The 19,333-nt window shown below is 45.8% G+C and overlaps 1 protein-coding gene across 7 annotated transcripts in view; it reads right to left on the reverse strand.

The window, feature by feature from the left end:
• The window catches only part of ZFHX3 (zinc finger homeobox 3), a 258,929-nt gene that overhangs the window by 178,238 nt on the left and 61,358 nt on the right, over window positions 1–19,333 (reverse strand). The gene's annotated exons all lie outside the window — the stretch shown is intronic.

Consider the following 19,333-nt stretch of genomic DNA (forward strand, 5'->3'; position numbering starts at 1 on the left):
CCTGAGGAATTAGCAATTAGCTGTAGGTTCAGTAAGAAAATTCACATAAAATAAACTGAAAAGCAGCTTCACTTAGATTCAATGATCTGAGAAATGCAGTAGAGGGTACTTTTTGATTGTAATAACGTATCCCAAAGTTTATCACTTCTTTGTATCTAGGGTAGCAAAATGTCTTTCAAATAATAAAGTCTGCCTGATTTTAAAGCTGGAGGATGCCGTTACCTAAAGTACCCACATGGAATTCCTGGTAGTCCAGTGGTTAAGACTCTGCGCTCCCACTACAGGGGGCACGAGGTTCGATCCCTGGTTGGGGTAAGATGCTGCATGCCACGCAGCATGGCGGGGGTGGGGGGAGGATATACAGTACCCACTCAAAGGTCAATGTGCCTGGGGACATGCCTTAATTCCTGCCTTATCCCTGGTTCCCTTCACTTAAATCTACAACCTGAGGGGCAGACAAGACCAAGCACATACACCAATTTGCAAAGTAAATAAAGTCGAGAGGACTAACTAATATGCTAATTAGTGGAATCAGGACTTAAAAAAAAAATCTCTCCATAACAGGCTGAAATGAACAAGATGAAATTTTGAAAGGATAAATAGGAAGCCTTGTATTTCAGTTCAGGCAAGCAGTAAAACCAACAGAGAACGGAAGAGACTTGGATTAACAGTAGTTCATGCAAAGAAACCCTGGAGGTGTTACTTCACTACAAATTCAGTGGCAGCCCAAAGCTGACATGGTGACCAAAAACATAAATGTGGCCTCTGGGCTACAGGGGGTACCTCTACCTGTTCAAACTCAGCAGGATCACAGCCTCATCATTTTCTCTGCCTGCATGAAGAATGTTATGAGCCACATGGGGAAATCTCGTAAGAGGGGTACTGACACTGAATGGCTTGACCATGATCAGCTCAAGAGCAAAGAAAAGAGAGGTCCCCATTGCAGGGCAAAACAACTATCCTCAGCCATGCGAAGGCCCGCCTGCCACGTACACTGAGGATTAGTTCCACGTCTTCTACTTAGCTTCAGGGTTTAACTAGGAGTAATGAGGGGGAATTTATATATAAAAAAAAAAATTAGAGTTCAACTCAATATAAATGAAAATCTTTCTCTAGATTATTAAAGCTCCCAAATGGAATGTTGACTGGTTTCATGAATGGAGAAAAAAGACATTTTGCCATGGCCGGAGGTTCCATCAGGCGGCCTCTTGGGTCCTTTGAAATGCGAAGATTCTATTCATTCCTAGTGATCCATCGGTTGCTCAGTCAGCTTTATCAGCTTTAACCTCCTCCTCTGTGATCCCACAGTGTTTTGCATATGGCGACACACTGCAACTCTGGGGTTATCGCACTGCTGTAATTATATGTTGACTGGTCTGTTTCTGCCACTAGGCTGAAAGCAGCTTGAGAGTAGGTTCCATGTCTCATTCATCTCTGTACTGTCCACATCCAAGATGTAATAGATGCTTAAAAAAACCGTGGGGAAAATTAAGGCATTAGGAGAAATGATAACACTCTGAGAGAGGAAAAAAAAAAGATGATCCCTGTACACATTCTTTCTTTTCTTCTTAGTTGAAGAAGTGTGTGGGTAACCATTCTCTTCTAAATGGAACCAGGTCTCCTTGTAGAACTGGCTGGTTCTTGGGCTGGGGCAGGGAAAGTGCAGGATGAGCGTGGAGCATCTTTCAGAGCCAGAACCTAAGGAAGTGCTCTAAGAATGAAGAGAGTGTGACCAAAGAACCCAGGAGCAGGTTGCAGAGGCTCTCACGGCCTGAACCTGGGACAATTTGAGCAAGAAAGTTACATGAGGGTAAAGAACTATAACCCAATATATAACATAAGAATCCATGATTCCATACTTCTATAAATTTTAAAAAAAGTGGGAGAAGGGAGAGTTCTTGCTTAGGGTGGAAATCCAACTAACAAATGCAGAGGGAATTACGGATTTAGAAAAACACCATTTGGTAACCATCATCATAATAACCCATTCCAGAAAGAATCAATGGATACTAAAACCGGTGGATGAAAGTTTGAGTAGTTACAGAATATTTCACAGTCTCAAAGTATCTCCCCACAAGACACTTACTAACTACAGAAGAAGAAACAGTAACTTTACAGTGGAGAAACCTGGCAGACATCACCTTCCTTCACCATGGGATCAAAGTTAGGATCACCAGGAATGAGACATATAGCCACCCTGTGCCTCCTGAGAGGATACACTGAGAAGAACACAACATCCCTTCCCTGACATGCCCGCCAAAAATGCAAAACCTGAGTCTAATCATGGAGGGAGCATCAGGCAAATCCAAACTGGGGACAGTCTACAAAATGTCCTAGGGCTCCTACTGAGCCCGCGTGCCACAACTACTGAAGCCCGCACACCTAGAGCCCATGCTCTGCAACAAGGGAAGTCAACGCAATGAGAAGCACGAAGAGTAGCCCCCGCTCGCCACAACTAGAGAAAGCCCACGCGCAGCACCAAAGACCCAACGCAGCCATAAATAAATTTTAAAAAAATAGATCTATTAAAAAAAACACGTCCTAGGCTCTTCAGAAATGTCAGTCAGGAGGCAGAAAGACAGATTAAAGGGGACTAAAGAGATGTGACCAGTGAACATAACAAAGAATCTGGGTTCTCTTTCCCTATAAAGGGTACAATTGGGACAGCTTGCAAAATCTGATAAAGATCTGTAGATTGGGTAATAGTAGTAGATGAATGTTCATTTCCTAATTTTGATAACTGATAATTTTTATATAAGAGAATATCTTTGCTTTTAAGACATAGACACTGATACATTTAGAGGTGAAGGGGCATGACGTCTTGATTTTCAAACTGCTTAGAAAAAAACGTGTGAGAGTGTGTGTCTGTACAGACCTGCATAAATACAAACATACAAATAGAACTTAGAAAATGCTAACTTGGGTGGGGGGGGTCTGGAGGAAAAGTATGTTAGAATTCTTTGTCCTATTATTATAACTTTCTTGTACCTCTGATATTATATCAAAAGAAAAAGAAAAAAGAAATTGTCCAGTGCAGGAATTCTACATGTTGAACCTCCCAAAATACCTATGAACAGCCAACCCAGCCTGATTCCCTACCCTTATCTTCATTTGAAATCCATTCCTGGCACAGCTTCATGAAAGGAGGGAGGCTGGGAGGCTGGACGGGGAGGTGCAGACAGAGAAAACTGGTCTTCCCTTCCTTCAGCCGAGAGGTCCTAGATAGAGCCCCCTGGTTGGAGGAGACAAACGGCCATTCTAAGTCAGGCGGAATTTCAAGTAACACACACTGTAAGATATTTACTAAGACACCCATGATCCTGATTCAGGACAGATTTCCCTAACTTGGTGAAAAGCAATTCTAAATATAATGGCAGGGGCAGCCACCACAGAAAAGAACCCCAGCAACCTACAGAGGGTGGGCATTGCTTAACCTAGACTGAAACACATTAGCGAAATACACAACAATGAATAAACTATCCCCTTGGCCTCAAAAAAAAAAAAAAAAAAAAAAAGCCAAGGGCAACCTAGATTCTGAGATAAGTAGAAACCTCATTCAAGGGGCAAAGAAATAATACCCTCATCTGTTTAGCTTGGAAGCCACTGAAGAACCACATCCAATTCCATTCTGTGCTTTATACAATAACTGTATTTGTATATTGCTGCTGCGTGTAAGTCAGTAAGTGTTAAACCATAAATAGGTGAGATTCCATCCTCTTGGTAGCAATTTCCCAGTAGCCTTAAGAATTATTCTGTTACTATGGCGAGGTCGGAAAACACACACATGCTGGAACAGGTCTCTTGTGTTGCAGGAGGACCAGGGCCCGGAAGGCCCAGAGAACTGTCCAGGCCCTGGGCTTCGTGTTTGCTAATAAGTGCATCTGTGCTCTTTCCAGCGTGAACATAAATCAGCCTGGAAGTGAAAACTGCTAGCTCAGTCCATTCTGCAGGGAATCCACAACTACCGTGATTATTCTGGCTCCAGTGGACTCGTGGAGGGGAAGAGGAAGGAGTCGTGAGATCATAAGCAGAGCCAGGTCTAGCAGCCCAGGCTGTGCGTGCTGGGAGAGATGAGCTGGTATTTAGGGGAAGAGAATTTGTTACTATACACATGGACACACTCACAGTTCAAAAACAACCAAACCCATGAATACAGTAATAAAAAGTGAAATGACTCAGCTATTACTTAATTCTCTGCGTTTTTCATAAAAAAAAAAAAAAAAGGATTGGGGGCAGTTTAACCAGCTATCCCAACACTTAGGTACTTACTTCAGTGTCTACCCTGAGACCTCTCTACCATATCCTGAGGACTACAGGCCAGCATCCTTTGTCCATCTCTGGCCTGAATGGTTCTCTCCTGACCTGGATTTATGCACCGTAACACATGGATCCCCCCCAGCTCCCAGATGTGAAGCAGCCCCTCCTTCCACCAAATGCAGCCCCTTTAACTTCCCTCTTGCATCAACTGCCCCTCCTACCTGACAGGTGCGCACCTCAGCCCCTCCATCCTCAAGTGCTTTCCCTGCTGAACTGGATACCTTCCCCACTGAGTGTACTACTTCAGTGCCTTCTTTTGCTAGCACCTAAAACTTTTCATCTCTGATTTCCTAAAAAACCCTCTTAAAAGATCCCATTTCTGATCTCTCTGTTTTTCCTCCTGGGCTGTGGAGCAAAAGCTAGGAAATGATGTAAAATGTACCATCTGGCCCGTTACAGTTTCACTCTGGCATCTCATGATGTTAGACTTATTTTAAATAATTTCTTCTTACTAAAGGAGTATGAACTTGGTATTTTAAAAATTTGGGGGTATGTGCAGAAAAGCTCAATAGCTGAAATAAAAATCACCTATAATCCCACCAGCCAGAGAGCCACTGGGAGGTAGAAAATTTTTAGGTTTTTTTTCTTCTATGTATCGATAGTTAACACATCTTTACCAACCTCAGATCACACTGCTCCTTAAGTAGTCTACCCCTTTAATTTAATTTAGGCATTAAACTGTTCCCATGTCATGAAACATTCTTCGTAAGTTAGAATTAATGGGTGCATACATACTGCATCCTATGGACATAGCATAATTTCACTAAGCTCTATTACTGGACATTTAGGCAATCCCTAATATTTTGCTGTTAATGCTGCAATCAACTCTCATAAATCTTTGTGCATATATAATAACACAATAATAAAAATAAGTAGCAGCTCTATTACTACCCTCTTAGTAGGGCCAGGCATGGTCCTAAGCACTTTTTAAATAGACATCATTTCATTTGATCCTTCCAACAGCCCATTTTACAGATGAGGAAATTGAGGGTTAGAGGGTTAAATACCTCATACAAGTCACATACTACCTAAGTCAGCCTTTGAAAGCAGGTAAGCCTTCCTTCCTACTTTAAAACCTAGGCTTTCACCCATAACATTCCATCTCTATTTTCTTAGGACGTATTTCTGGAAGTGTAACTGCTGGCTCAAAAACTGCGAATATTTCAGGCTCCCCGGCATAGGCCAAATGGCCCTCTAGGAAAGTCTTTCCAACTCATGCTCATTGGCACACGAGCCTCAATTTTCCTGCACCCTCATCAATAGTGGGTATTATTTTGTTAAAAAAATGTAAATTTGGCAGGCAAGAAATGGCATCTCACTTTAATATAAATTTTTTGCTAGTAAGAGAGAACCCATCTGCAGATACTTATTGGCAATTTCTATTTCTTCTGTTAATTGCCTGTTACTTCTACGGCAGGGGTGTGTTGCCCTTTCCATGATGATTAATAAGAGGGCTTCACAGGGTTTTACTGGCCAACCCTCCCACTTGACTGGCCACCGTATTCCACACCCGCATGAGCTCCTGAATGGAAGCCTGACCACTCACACCGCCAGGCACACAATGCTGCTCCGTCCTTCCCTTGGATCTCAACTCCTTTAAGCGAGTGGACTGTGCCCACGGCTTCACTTCCCTGACTCTCATCTTCTAAAGCCAGCTCTGTGTGCGTAGCGGGAGCTAGACCGCCTCACATCAACAGTTCTCAAGCTTTGCTGTGCAGCACACCCAAGCACAGAGCTGAGCGAAGATACACACAGACACTGGGCCCCACCCCAGAATACAGGCTCAGGCTCTCTGGAGGGGGCGCTGGACACTGCTTCAGTGGGGTCAGAAGGCCCCATGCCTCCAAGATGCGGCCTTCTCTCTCCAAGGTCACCAATGCCCTTCTTGGAGTAACCAACAGTTGTTCCTCTTTTCCTCTCATACTCTTCAATCTCCCCTGCATTCAAAACTGCTGACTGTCCCCTTGAAACCTTCTCCCCCCTTCACTTCTCTGACATGGTTTTCTGGCTCTCCTCCTACCTCTCCAACCTCTACCCTGCCTACCCTCTTCCCATCCCTTCAGCCCGCCATGGATGCACTTTTCCAGTTATTTGATAAAATTCCCACATTAACCCCCAGAAGCCTCTCCTCTGTTCTGTAGTATTTAACCACCATCATTCTTTCTTCCCCCTTGGCTCTCTGCTCTTATCTCTGTACCTCAACTACCTTAACTACTTCTGTGGTTTCAATTACTGATATTATGAGTTGACTCCCCAAACAAAATTTTCCATTCCTGACTTATCGCTTGAATATGCATCTCATACTTTCAGCTGACCGCAAGATGTCTGCAAGCGGCTAGCCTTCCATCACCCCACACTCAGCGCGGCTCGACATGTCCAAGCGGAACTGCCCCTCACTGGACGCCCTGGGCTCCCCAGATGGAACTCTCGGTACCATCTTTGATTCCAGAAAACAGAAAGGGAAGATCACTCTAGCCTTCCCGCAGTCATATTCTCCCAGTGCCTGTCCCATGCAAGAGACAGCTGATGCGCATATTCAAACTGATGCTCTCCAGCCTGGTTTTAAAACGCTCTAAAATCGGCCACCACACGATCAATCAGTCAGCTCTCTCGCTTCCCCAACAGCACGGTCTCCTCCCCATCACCACATTCGCTCCTCTGTTTCCGCAGCCCCAGGTCCTGTGGACGTTCTCTCTCTTCCTCAACATTTCTCCAAACCTTGGACGTCCTTTAAGAAGCACAAGCTCCAGTTCCACGGAGGCAATGAACCCCGCTCCTGTCACTTAAACCCACAAAACCCTCTCCTCTCTGAACTCCGACAGTAATCACCACCACACTGACACTAAAACATTCCCTCCTTGCTTCAGCTTGGTTACTTTTATCTCTACAAATGGACGATAAGCTGCTTGAAGGCAAACATCAGCTTATAATTCTGTTCATCTCCTAGCCCAGTGCGAAGCATGTAGGATGAATAAAAAACTTGATTGAGTTTTAACTTAATTAAAACATGATTAGCTTGATTAGAAGGAGCATTCTCTCTTTCTAGGATACGTCTTAAATCACATTAGTGGGAGCGTGTTGATCTGAACGTTACATATAATTGATCACCCAAGACCCATTCATCCTAATTCTGAGGCTCAGGTATGACACCTGAGTAGCTCAGTATTCTGTGATTTATTATTTCCCATTCCAAATATCCGAAAGCTCTGAAGTCTACAGAGGCGGCCCTCATTCCAGCCATCTTAAATAGACAGTCAACGAAACAGAAATCCAGGAAGCCAAGCAAGTCCCTAAATATAATTCTGGGTTTCAAGGGGAGAGTGAGGGGAATCAGGTATGGACAAGGTTTCTGCCTCATGGAAAGAGCTATCGGCGCTAGGCTCACTAGGGTTAGGTTAGGTTCTTATGAAGTAGTTCTTGGTCAGCAGAAGATTTAATTTGAATAGCAGGAGAAACTGCGGGGGTTCAAGCTGCACAGACCCAAGAGAAACTCAGTTGAGCAGATTCTTTGTTTGCACTCGCTATTTCCAGGATGCAGGTAGAAGCAGCCACGGGCCTTAAGCTTTCTTTTGTATAGATCTGATCTAGGCAAGAACAAATGAATAACCTGTTAGCTGCTTTTCTCTGGTCCTGTGGCAGCACCTGGGAAACCCCATCCAACCTTCCCAGATAGAGGAACTCCTGCTCTCTGCCAACTCTGCCACCTGTCGTTCAGGGATGATCGGGAAGCCTGGGAAGGTTGAGGGGAGAGGTGGCCTTGGGGAAGGAAAGTCTCCCTCAGCACGCATCTCCAAAATGACTCTCTGAAAAAGGAGTGTGTTTTCCTCCCGGCCGGAAGAACGCCGCATGGCGGGCTTGCCATCAGCAGCGCACTCTGGCACGAGTCTCCGGAGTTGGCACCATGACAAGACAAACAAGGGTTGCCCTTCGAAGGCTCATTAATGGGGCAACACACACACACAGGGCCTCTCACCAGTGCAGGCACAGCGAGGTCTTCAGATCTTCCCTGGCTCGTTTGCATAAACAGCTTTTCAAGCAGCAGGGAGCCACAGGCGCCATTAAATAAAGCGGGAATGGAGGCTGTGCAGCCCAGCCGTTGGCAAGTGCACCAAGGGGGATGGAGAGCCAGCGCGCGGGGTCCTCCCCAGGGCCCAGGAAGGGGGCGCCTTGGCTGATACCCTCTAGGTGCTGTGCAGCCAGCATCTCCCTAGCTCCCTAGTTGGAAAGTACACTGTAGATGGCAATTCCATCACAGAATTTCCTCCCCAACAGCTTCATTTTACTCAACTGGAGGTTTGAGAAGCACACTTCCTGTTGGGTAGTCCTTAAATCCTAGAGGCCTAAGGAGTCATTTTACATTTCAGTTCCCTTCCTCATGGCAAAGTGGGACAGCAGTCATGGTGACCTTGGAGGACTTCAAGCCGGACTAAAGAGGGTACAGATTCTGTTCGCCCTCTGAGTGTGTTTGAAGGACTTCCAAATTCCAAAGCTTAAAAAGCCAACTAGGTGTTGGGTGGGTGGGTGTGCGGGGAGCGAAACTTAATTACGTGTCCTACTCTTCACAGCCCCTTCTCCATCCCATGTGGCAACTAGGAAGCCGATTCTTTGCACCGTTACTTTTAATCAAGAAAAACAGATTGAGATATATTTACCACTGGCCACTTCAAAGAGTGGTCCTGGGAATTAGGCAAAACAACAAAAGAAAATTTCTTCTTCAAGTGTAAGGATCCAAGTGTTTGCACTTCCTCAACCCTCCAGAAGCCACCTGAAGTACCAAGTGACTGAGGGTAACAATGACACCCTCACAAACTCAGCACAAATGGCCCAGGTGGTCTTTTTCCTCTTGCTGCTCCAAATGCTGCTTTTGGGTCAATAGCTGCTGTGAAGAACCACCAAGGCCACGTTAAATAGGACTTGAATTAATTATGCTTGAAAGTCTCTTATCCAAGCACTGCTAAGACCGAACAATTGAGTTTGGGAATGAGTGTGGTTACATATTTTTCCTTAATGGCTTCCTGAACACCCTGGTTAGATCTGATCCCTGGGGGGGGAGGGGAATTGCCAGTTCAAGTCATAAAAAGTGATCAATGTAGATCAAGACCCTGTGCTAAGTGTCTAAGATCAGAGAAGAGAAACGTATTGGTGCAAACACACAAACATCATTTTCACACAAAATGAAAAATGCACGTTAACATCGAGAACTTCAGCGTCCTTCTGAAGTGGCACCCTTCTCTCCTCTCACCCCTGCAATTCGGTTCTTCCCACCAAAACTTGCAGCCTGCAGCCCTAATCCTGGACAGCACCAGAACGAGAGCAAGCTGGCGGAAACTGTTTCTGCGGCTCCGAAAGATCGCAGCGTTAAGCCACACTGAGATTGGGGGAATCCAACCTGGCCGGTTAATGGGGCCAATTTCTTAGGCCACAATAATAAAGAGGCTGCTGGGGTTCTGGCCCCATTGGTCTTAGCTTTAAATTCCTGTGAATCATGCTTAGCCAAAACCTCACCGGCTGCTCTAATGATTTTTATCCATTCACACAACAGATGTTCATTGAGTGCCTACAATATACACAGCAGCCCTCCTATCAATACTGACTCCTACTAGCTTGCTCTCATTAGAGTTCAGACACGCAAAATAAGAACCTGGACGGCGGCGACCACCCAGGGCAGGGTGCCAGCAGGGAGAGACACAGAACTTCACGTGCACCTGGATTCACGGTATCACCACAGTTATCCAGGTTACCACTGCCCCCATTCCAGAGCCTTCGTGCTCTAAGGCCAGAATCTGTCCTTCTATTAATCAGATGTGGCCAGTGAGGACCTCTGATGTCCACTGCATTTAGAAACATGGCTCAACTACCGCAACGCATGGCTTGGCAAGTTGTGCCACTACCCTGAGCCCCTATGGTGCTGGGGACACCACAGTACTCACACCTGGGTCCACCCCTACCACGACCCCCAGCCGTGCTCACCCCTCTCAAGGGTCTCACCTTCAACCTGCATGGGAGTCAGGGATCCATGTTTGAGATGGACCATTTCCTGATGGCTCAGGATGAAGGCAGGCTGTCCCCCAAATAATTTATGAAAAAATGCCAGAACCACTGAACCGGCCTTCACCTAAGTATTTCTTCTCCTTGGACGTTGTCAAGTTGACAAGACATGTGCGATTTCACTTCTACTGGCTCGTCTCAGGTGATCCAACAGGTTCCCTCATCCTCACCCGCCCTGAGCATCCCCCACCCTGGTGTCTCTAGCCTCAGTTCCTCTTTAGGCTGGAGCCAGTGACCTGAGAGGCTCCACACACACACACACAGAAGTAGCCGAATATTTCAGAGGCAGCGTTCACCCTCCCCCAGCCCTATCCGGAGGTGCTGGAGCGGGCCTGTCCCCACACTCCAGCTTCCAACACAACCAAACATCGCCCTCCGACAGAGCCTCGTGTTCACGACATGGTCCTGAAAGTTCCAGGGAATAACGTGGGGTGGGGGGGGGGGTCTGGTTCTTAACGGGCTGATAATTGATGCCTAAAGTCTAGGAATTAAAATGGACCAGCTCTGAGAAGCCTGTTTACCAACTGTAACTCAGCTTGAGTTGTCCCCCCACCAACCATGTGCTTTCCTATCACAGGTCAGTGGAAGAAGCTGAAATTTCTGTATTTCCTTTGGTGTCTGTCTGGGGTGGGGCAGGTGGGGAGAGAGAAAAGCAAAAGCCACCCTCATGTGTGTCCATCACAGAGCAATTCTACTGACCTCACACAAAGAGCAGGGAAAACATGCGCACAGTCTTAAACCATCCCCACCCAAAGGGCCGGGGAGAGAGTTCAGGGCAAGGAGGGAAAAAGAAGGGAGAAGAAAAAGACCGAGAATTTTCCTTTTTTTTTTTTTTTTTTAAAAGGGAATCTTTCCTAAACATTCACTCCCCAGCCCTTCTGCCTCCGGGATGGAAAGTGTTACTCAGCTGCAAGCCCTCTGGCTAATTGTGGGTTTTTATTTTTATTTCCTATTACCCTCTCGCACGCCTGATGAGATTATTTTACCGGAACTGACACAGCTGGAAGCAGCAGGCATACGTGGAGCCTCTGAGGAGGTGATGCAATTTCATTTTCATTGATCAGAAATCAGCAGGGCAGTAAGTGATGGGAAATTCCATTAGAAGAAAACTTGCAAGCCATGAGCCTCAACTTCCTCGCCACACCCAGGACCCCCCCAGGGGTCTTGCCTTCCTCTGGACTAGGTCTGCACAGAGCAGAGGCTCAGAAGCGCCCTCCTCCACGTGGGAATGAAAGCATCAAGGCCGCGCTACTGGCCTGAGAGGGTGTCTGGCTGGGAGGGGAACATGGGCAGGACTCCTTCAACCAACAAGGGCACCGCAGTTCTCTGCGGATGAGAGAGAAATCCAGGGACCCAGAAGAGGAGCCCTCAAAACCGCGCCCCACAGCCCCTCAAAACCAATGCTTAACGGCTCCCTTTCCAAGTGTCATAAACAAGAAAAGAGGAGGCCACTAGCAATCGTTGTAAACATGTCTCCCAACCACTCGTAGAGATGCTCCTGAAGGCACTTACCATGTATTTATTGAGCGCCTACTGTGTGCCAGGGGCTCAACAAGCACAGACTCAGACCCTCCCCTAATGCTGCTGGAGGAACAGCCTTCTCTCTCCTGGACAATCAAGGAAGGAGAGGTCCTGGGAGGTAAGGGAGAGAGCCAGTTGGGACCAATGACTTACTGAGAGTCAGCACAGCCTCCCTGACAGCAAAGGCAGGCTGCGTGAGAGCCAACGAGAGAACTCGCCCACTCACGCGTGAGGCTTAGGATGACGCACATCTGATTGCCTAGTCTGCTTTTTTCCAGGTAGAGCAGACGACTGACTGATACATCCACCTCTGTCACCCTACACATCTCAACAACAGCGATCCTTGCGTCCAAGGCTGGAACCAGAGGTGAACTCTTCAGAATGCGTAGAATGGCTACTGTTTTGGCAGTTAACACCCCCTCCCCCAACTGTTTGCCCAGCAAATACTGCTTCACTCACCAAGGGAAAAAAAACAGCAAGGGGCTACTCAAAAAGACAAGTTCTACCCAAAACAAAAACAAAACCAAAACAATCATCAGCCAGGTGGCTCACCAGACCTCCTCCTTTGGCCATTCTGCCATATAAAACATGAATCAGAGAAGGACCAAGCCACACTCACAAAATTAATACTGTTCCAAACAACTGTTCACCACAAAAATGGAAAAAAAAAATGGAAATGCGTAAGTGAGGACAATATGTCAAATCAAAATCTATCAGTAAGTTTTTATAGAGCACCTAAGCTGTGGCTCTACAAAGCAGAGACTACATAAGACAGGGACCCTGGGTGAATGAGCTTGCAGAGAGGTCGGAGTCACATGAGAATACCCAGCACACAGTCATTTATTCACACTGCTTACAAGAATACACAATACAACATGATAGCATAAATTGAGGCCAGGGCAAGAGAAGAAACAAAAAACAACAGTGGAGGAAACTTCGAGCCAAAAATGAAGCTTAAAATGCATACAACAATAACCAACACACTGAGCCATAAATGTGGCTCTAAGCTTTCTGAAAGTTCAGAAGGAAAACAGAATAGCCTTGTTTAAGGTACACTATTCACAGTGTCCAAGAGAAAAAGAACAACAAGCCCATCGCTCAGGATTATTTAGCATCAACAATTTCTCAATTACAAAAATTGGGATAAGGACTAGGTAGCAAGCAGTACCTTCGAGGAGGTCATAATAAGAAGGCTTCGGTTTCAGGCCATTCAGTCTCACTGCCTCCTTTGATGGACAAGAATAATGACCCCAGAGAGTGTTGGTGGTTTATCCAAGGTCAGATAGCTGGTCAGTGGCACAGCTAGAAATAGGACCTGGGTACCTCTACCCCACACTGACAGTGCCCTTTCTACCACACGTAGCTACTCCCCATCATCCTTCAAAATCCATGGGCTGGTTTTGGGGGCACATATGGAGGCTACAGTTGGGGGCGAGGGGGCTGAATTAGATTAAGAGACCTAAGAACCAAACACCTAAATGTACTAGGCAGACCTCGTTTGGATACCCATTCTAACAAACCAACTGTAAAAAGCCATTCTGGGGACAATCAGGTAAGTTTGAACAGCAATTTGGGATTTGATGATGTTAAGAATGTGTTAATTTTGTTATGTTGACATAATATTATTATCACCTAAGAAAATAATGAAGCATCATGATATCTTTCACTAGCTCTAAAATCAAAGCCAGTGAACAATAAGATTAAACAAATCCAACAAAAAGTGAATTGTTGTCAAGTCTAAGTGATGGGGCTCATCATATTATTTTCTCGTTTATATAATACACTTTTTTTTTTTTTCTTTTAAAAAAGGAAGTTCTGTCTTTACCCAGTTCAGAAGCACCTTGTGAAAAAAGAACTGCACTGGCCGGAGCCAAGCGTCTCAGCCTTGAGTTGACATATTCATGGCAAGCTAAGCCTTTTTTCAAGGAAATAGGAATTGTTCTTTCTTTAGAAGAGCTAAAGGACTTCCAAAGAAGTACTTTAGGCCCCGGCTCCCCCTGAATCTTGTTCAAAGCTCACCGTTTGCTGACCCCACCCTTACTCCTACTCTTAGAAGGTACGAGGCACCACCCTGCCACTAATACACGAAGACACGATATGCCTCATGCTCTGGGCACAGTCCCTGACACGTTTATACATGGCAACTATCACTATCATTACTGGGCAAAAATGAGCCCAATGTACCAGCCTAAGATTACATAAGAGCTTGATTGATGAGCATGGAGTCAAACTCTGATTAAGAAAAACACATCCACTGATAAGTTAAAAGCCTCCACTGGTTGATTTAGCGGGATAAAAAGTAATTTTAAACACTTCCAGTGAATTTACAAAATAAGGCGATGTTTACCAACCATTGTTTTTGAGCTCATTGTCTTTCATCTCAGTATGAATGTTTTATATAAGTCACCTTAATTGCTTTGTAAAGTCTGAACTGAGCTGGTTCCCACTGGACTGGTTCTCTTGCGCTCATCTTCAAGGAGGATGACCCAATGATAAGTGGGCTTCTTGCCATATGTGGGCCCACACACATCCATCACCATGCTACAGCTTCCTGGGAAATACTCTTTGCAAAGAACTTTTTCATAGTAGCATTAGCATTTGACCAAGAAAATAGTCACACCCAGCACCAACTTCCCCAGGAACAAGTAACAATGCTTCTTTGATTTATATGGTGGTTTATACATTTTCAAACACTCTTATATTCATTTCTCATTTGACCACCACCAATCTTGTCTTGTTAAGTAGACAGACTAGGAGCCATAATTCAGATTCTACAGGCTTAAAAAGATTCTAAAACATTAGAGCAGCTACTATGAGTCATTCTTTCCCAAGGTCACCAGCTGGTTAGTAGCAAATCAGGAACCAGGATCCATTCTCCAGTTTCTACTCCAGTGTTCTTTTCTCTATGAAGGCATCACTTCCTGAAAAAGAATCGTCTTTCCAAACCCTTCAAAGATCACATTTCATCTTCTAAATGAGAAAGAAATCTGAGTGCACCAAAGACCCAAAAAAAGATATTTCACTGCTCTGCTCACACCTAAAAAGCAGAGTTATAAATAACACCAAATACTGGGTTGCTCCACACAGCCAAGAACCTTGATGCAAGACATTAAGTCTTAAAATTTTACACAGAACGTGACTCCCTCTAAAACATTCTCCACCACATAGACGATATTACTGCCCGAAAGTCTGACCACATGGCTCAAAAAGCTATTTGTGAAAAGAGCAAAGTAAAAAGCTGTCAACATCTGGGGGCTCCTCATGAATGAGGTCGAACTTAGAAGAGCTAGTATCAACGCAGAGCTCGAGTTAAGACCAGTGGGGTAATGCAAAGGGTGACTTGGGCCACAGTATTACTGCATTGTAACCCAATCAAAGTGCACAAATCTACATAAAACGGAAAACGGGGGTTTCATCCCCATCATGAATGTTGCTTATTCTGTAGGTAAGGGCCATCTGGTCTACCCTCTGCCTCCGTCACAGCAGAGCCCTTTGAGCTACAGTCCCTACCATAATAGAAAGTAGTGAAACTTTGGTCAACTTAACCACTGCCCACCCTCTAAGCCTAACTGATCTGACATTTTAGGAAGAGCATTATGCTTTAAAATAAAACTTTCCAACTTGTGCAACCAAGGTAGTCTGGGCAAAGAGAGATTGAGGACAGAAGTGGGTGGGTCCAGAATACAAGACAGTGATGGGGATCCCTTGACATCCCAATTGGAGAGAGGGTGACCTGGTAGGATGGGGTCAGGAGGGAAAGCTTGCTTAAGCTATGGCCCTGGGTAGACTCTTCAACTACGTCAAGAGGACCACTCCCACCACTACTCACTGGGGCCATTCTCTCACCTGCACAGGCCTATCTACTGACTGCCATCTGTGGGCTCAGCCCTGCTCATCAAGCCTGTGGCTGGATAACACAGACATGTCTTGCTGTTACTACCCTGGGCCTCACCAGACAGAGTCTACAGCCTTACATCTTGCTGCCCAGACTCTATGGTCTGGCTTCCTGACCCTCTCTTATATGGACTCTTTTCTGCTTGGGACTTGAATCTCATGACCCGGAATCCCATACACCCGCAACCCTCTTGTCTATACCTACCTACACTTCTCCAAGCTCAGTCCGCAGCCCTTGCCTTCATCACATACCTACTGGCCTCCTCCCCATCTGATAAACTTCCATTCCTGGATCCTCTTGGGTAGCCGTGAGGGATAAGGAAGCCAGAGGCTGCAGCCTGGCGAGAAGGGCAGGAAGGCGACAGCTGCCAAAGCAATTCGCCCTCCCCCTGGTCCAACTGTTACCACCTCTTCCTCCCCCACTCCCCAGCGACTCCATGAAACTCACCAACTTTAAAAACTGACTCCTAGATGTAGTAGCTGGCTTCTCACTAGAGTTCAATGTCACTCAGGTTGAACAGCACCTGTGTTGTTTGGTCTATAAAGACCCCTATGACAGCCTGCACTAAAATTGGGCCAAAGGGGTTAAGCTGCTGGATATGGTGTGCAAGCTCACCTCCCTCCCAGCTTCATTTATACTCATTTTATATATGAATACATATATACATACACACATATATATAATATATACACACACATACATATGCGTACACACATATACGTATTTCTCATTTAAAGCAAAACAAAATATAGCAGTTACAAGAGAAAAACGACATAGAAAGTCAACACACACACAAACCACCATCACCCCCACTGCTGCTACCAAGATCTTGTCCTGAAAGTGTTCTGGATGACTGTCACTTACCACTACCTAACCCTTAGCTACAGGCTGGGTCTGGGGACTCCAGCCCAGCTGCTCCCTAGAGCTAAGTATCCTTGTTGCCTTTGTTTCGTCAGGAGAAAAGGGAGATGTAAACCTGAACCAGACCAGAGACAGGAGATAGCCAGTGAGAGTGACATAATCTAAAGTGGCACAAAAATCCATCTCCAGCATTCTGTCATCTTATGATCAACCATTTCACTTCAGACACTCATTGGTCCAGAGGAACCTGAATCCTAGAACTAGACGTCCCCAAGTAAGCGGTTTCTCTCTAAAAGTAAAATGTGGTACACAAAGCAGAGTGCTCGAAGCGTCCCAGGAATGCCTGGTACATAAGGGCGTCAGCACTGCAGCCCTCAGTTCCATCGTGGGAAGGGTCGGGTGGAGTAGAGAGGACCACTAGGCGTAGCCAAGGCAGGGAGGAATCAGGATTTTAGCTCTTAACATTCAAATTCCCGAGTCACAGTTGAAACCCCACTGCTATAATTGTTTTATACACTGTCTACACACACACACACACACACACACACACACACACACACACACACACACACGATGCCTTTTAAAAGTTGCATTAGGTTCCCTGTTTAAAACCCTTCCTTCTGTTGGGCACCTTGAGATAAAAGCTGTGTTTGACTCCCTGGCCGGCCTTCAAATTCTGGCACTTGCTTGGGCTGGAACCAGAACAGTCTTCCATCCAACCAGGGAAGGCACAGGCCCTGCCGGCAGAGCAGGGGTTAATGGAAGCTGACCGCAGCACAGTTGTTAAGGTAATCAATACCGCTGAGATACTAAAGCAGCATAAGCCACAGTATTGATTGCCAAGCAGATGATAAAACTGTTTATTATGATAATTGCAGGGTCCCTGCAAGATGCTCCCAGTGCTTCCTAAAGCTGTTTACAAAACTAATAAAGATTTGCCATTTCAAGATCTTCCATTTTAACCACCCCTCCTCCCCCAAACTTCCACCCCTGGCCCATCACCAAAAGGCAGACCTCACCCCCAGGCTATGAACATGCTCCTCCCTGGGACAGCACCAGAGCCTGTCCTGGGTGTGTCATGACTCTCAGGGGCCTCTGAGGAAAGGGCTCACCTTCCACACCCTCACCCTGCCCCCAACTTCAGGAAAGGGAGGCAGGAAGCACAGCCGACTAGACACTCAGGGCAGTAAGATTTCCTCCTCAGAGCCCGCCATGTGATAATTATGGGGTTTTATTGATGGAGGGGGCTGCTCAGGGCTACTTGAGCTAACATCCATTTGTTACACCACATTTAAGAAACCACATCACCTTGGTTTGTAATTAAAACTTCTCTGGAGAACCTGGTGGCCATGGAACTAACTGAACACAGTCCAATGCTGATTCTAGAATGCATTTCTGCCAACACAACTCAGGGGTGACTTTGGCTACTACACTGGGCTCACGTCTCGAGTTCTATCATGCCCAGTGCAATTATAACCAGTGGGATTAACACTTTGGTTATAAACATGGCTATCTGCCTTGAGACCCAAGTCTTTGGATTAATAGCACTGTTGATGATGACTGTGATAGTATTTTCACATGCTGTAGTATTATTTTCAAGATGAACTAGATGAATGTGGAAATGTTTCTCAACAGAAGTAAGCATCTCACAGAGAGCATTAATGCTCTTCCAACTGTTCTAGGGAAAACTCACTGGGTCCTGAGAATAAGTATGGTAACTTCAGGATGCAAAGCTTGCAAATATACTAAAAGTGTGTTTTCAGAGTGTGCAAGAAGAAAAAAAGGAACCCAAGTTTTGAGAAGAAGCCAGGAGCCATTCCATTAGCAACGGAAGCCCCCATTTCTCACTCAGCCCTGAATAATGCTGGCTCAGTCCATAGTGACCATCAGGATTTTACCCTTAACAGAATTTGACTGGACTTGGCCTTCAAAACCACATTTGCAACTTAGGGGCACTGCTCTAAGAGTTGATGAGCCAAAGAAAGATGATTTGGAGGCAGCTTCTTTCTTTTTAATCAAAGCATGGAGGAATCGTTAACCAATGCTCCTGTCTTGACCTTGCACCACGACCTCAGCTTAGGCACTGAAGCCCTGACCCTCCTGATTCTCTCCCGAGTCAGCTGCCCCCAGCAGCTCTGGGAGATCACTGCCCACAGAGCCTGCCTGTGTGCGCACACATGCACGGTTTAATTCTGTGGACCAGTAGAGACCTGCAGCTCCTCTGTAGACACCTGTCTGCTCCGCTACTCACAATCACACAGAAATCAGCAGACTGGAGCCAATTTTATGTAGAGTATAATCCCCTTGCCAAAGACCTTGCCATGAACTCACAGATACCACAGCATGGCTGGAAGGGATGCACCGAGATTAGTTTAACCTGGTTACCCGCTCTTACAGGAACTGCTTGGCAACCAGAAATGGTAGGAGGAAATCTGAGGCTTCCCTATTACCGAGTTTCATGAACGATACACTCCTAGGCAAAGTGGCAGAGGACAAACAGTCATCAACTCCTAACTCCCAGCTAGATGCCCTGCTCACACACCAAATGCCCATGGGGCCCGTGTTCACAAACACATCCCTGGATCTGATACCAAGAGAAAGTTGAATATTAAGTGTGACTAATTCTGCTGTTACCTTTTAACCTCACTCACACACATAAGCTGTACTCTCAACAAAAACTTCAACAAAAAA

This window comes from Mesoplodon mirus, assembly GCF_964341445.2.
Source record: "Mesoplodon mirus genome assembly, chromosome: 19".
In the NCBI taxonomy this organism is placed as follows: Eukaryota; Metazoa; Chordata; class Mammalia; order Artiodactyla; family Ziphiidae; genus Mesoplodon; species Mesoplodon mirus.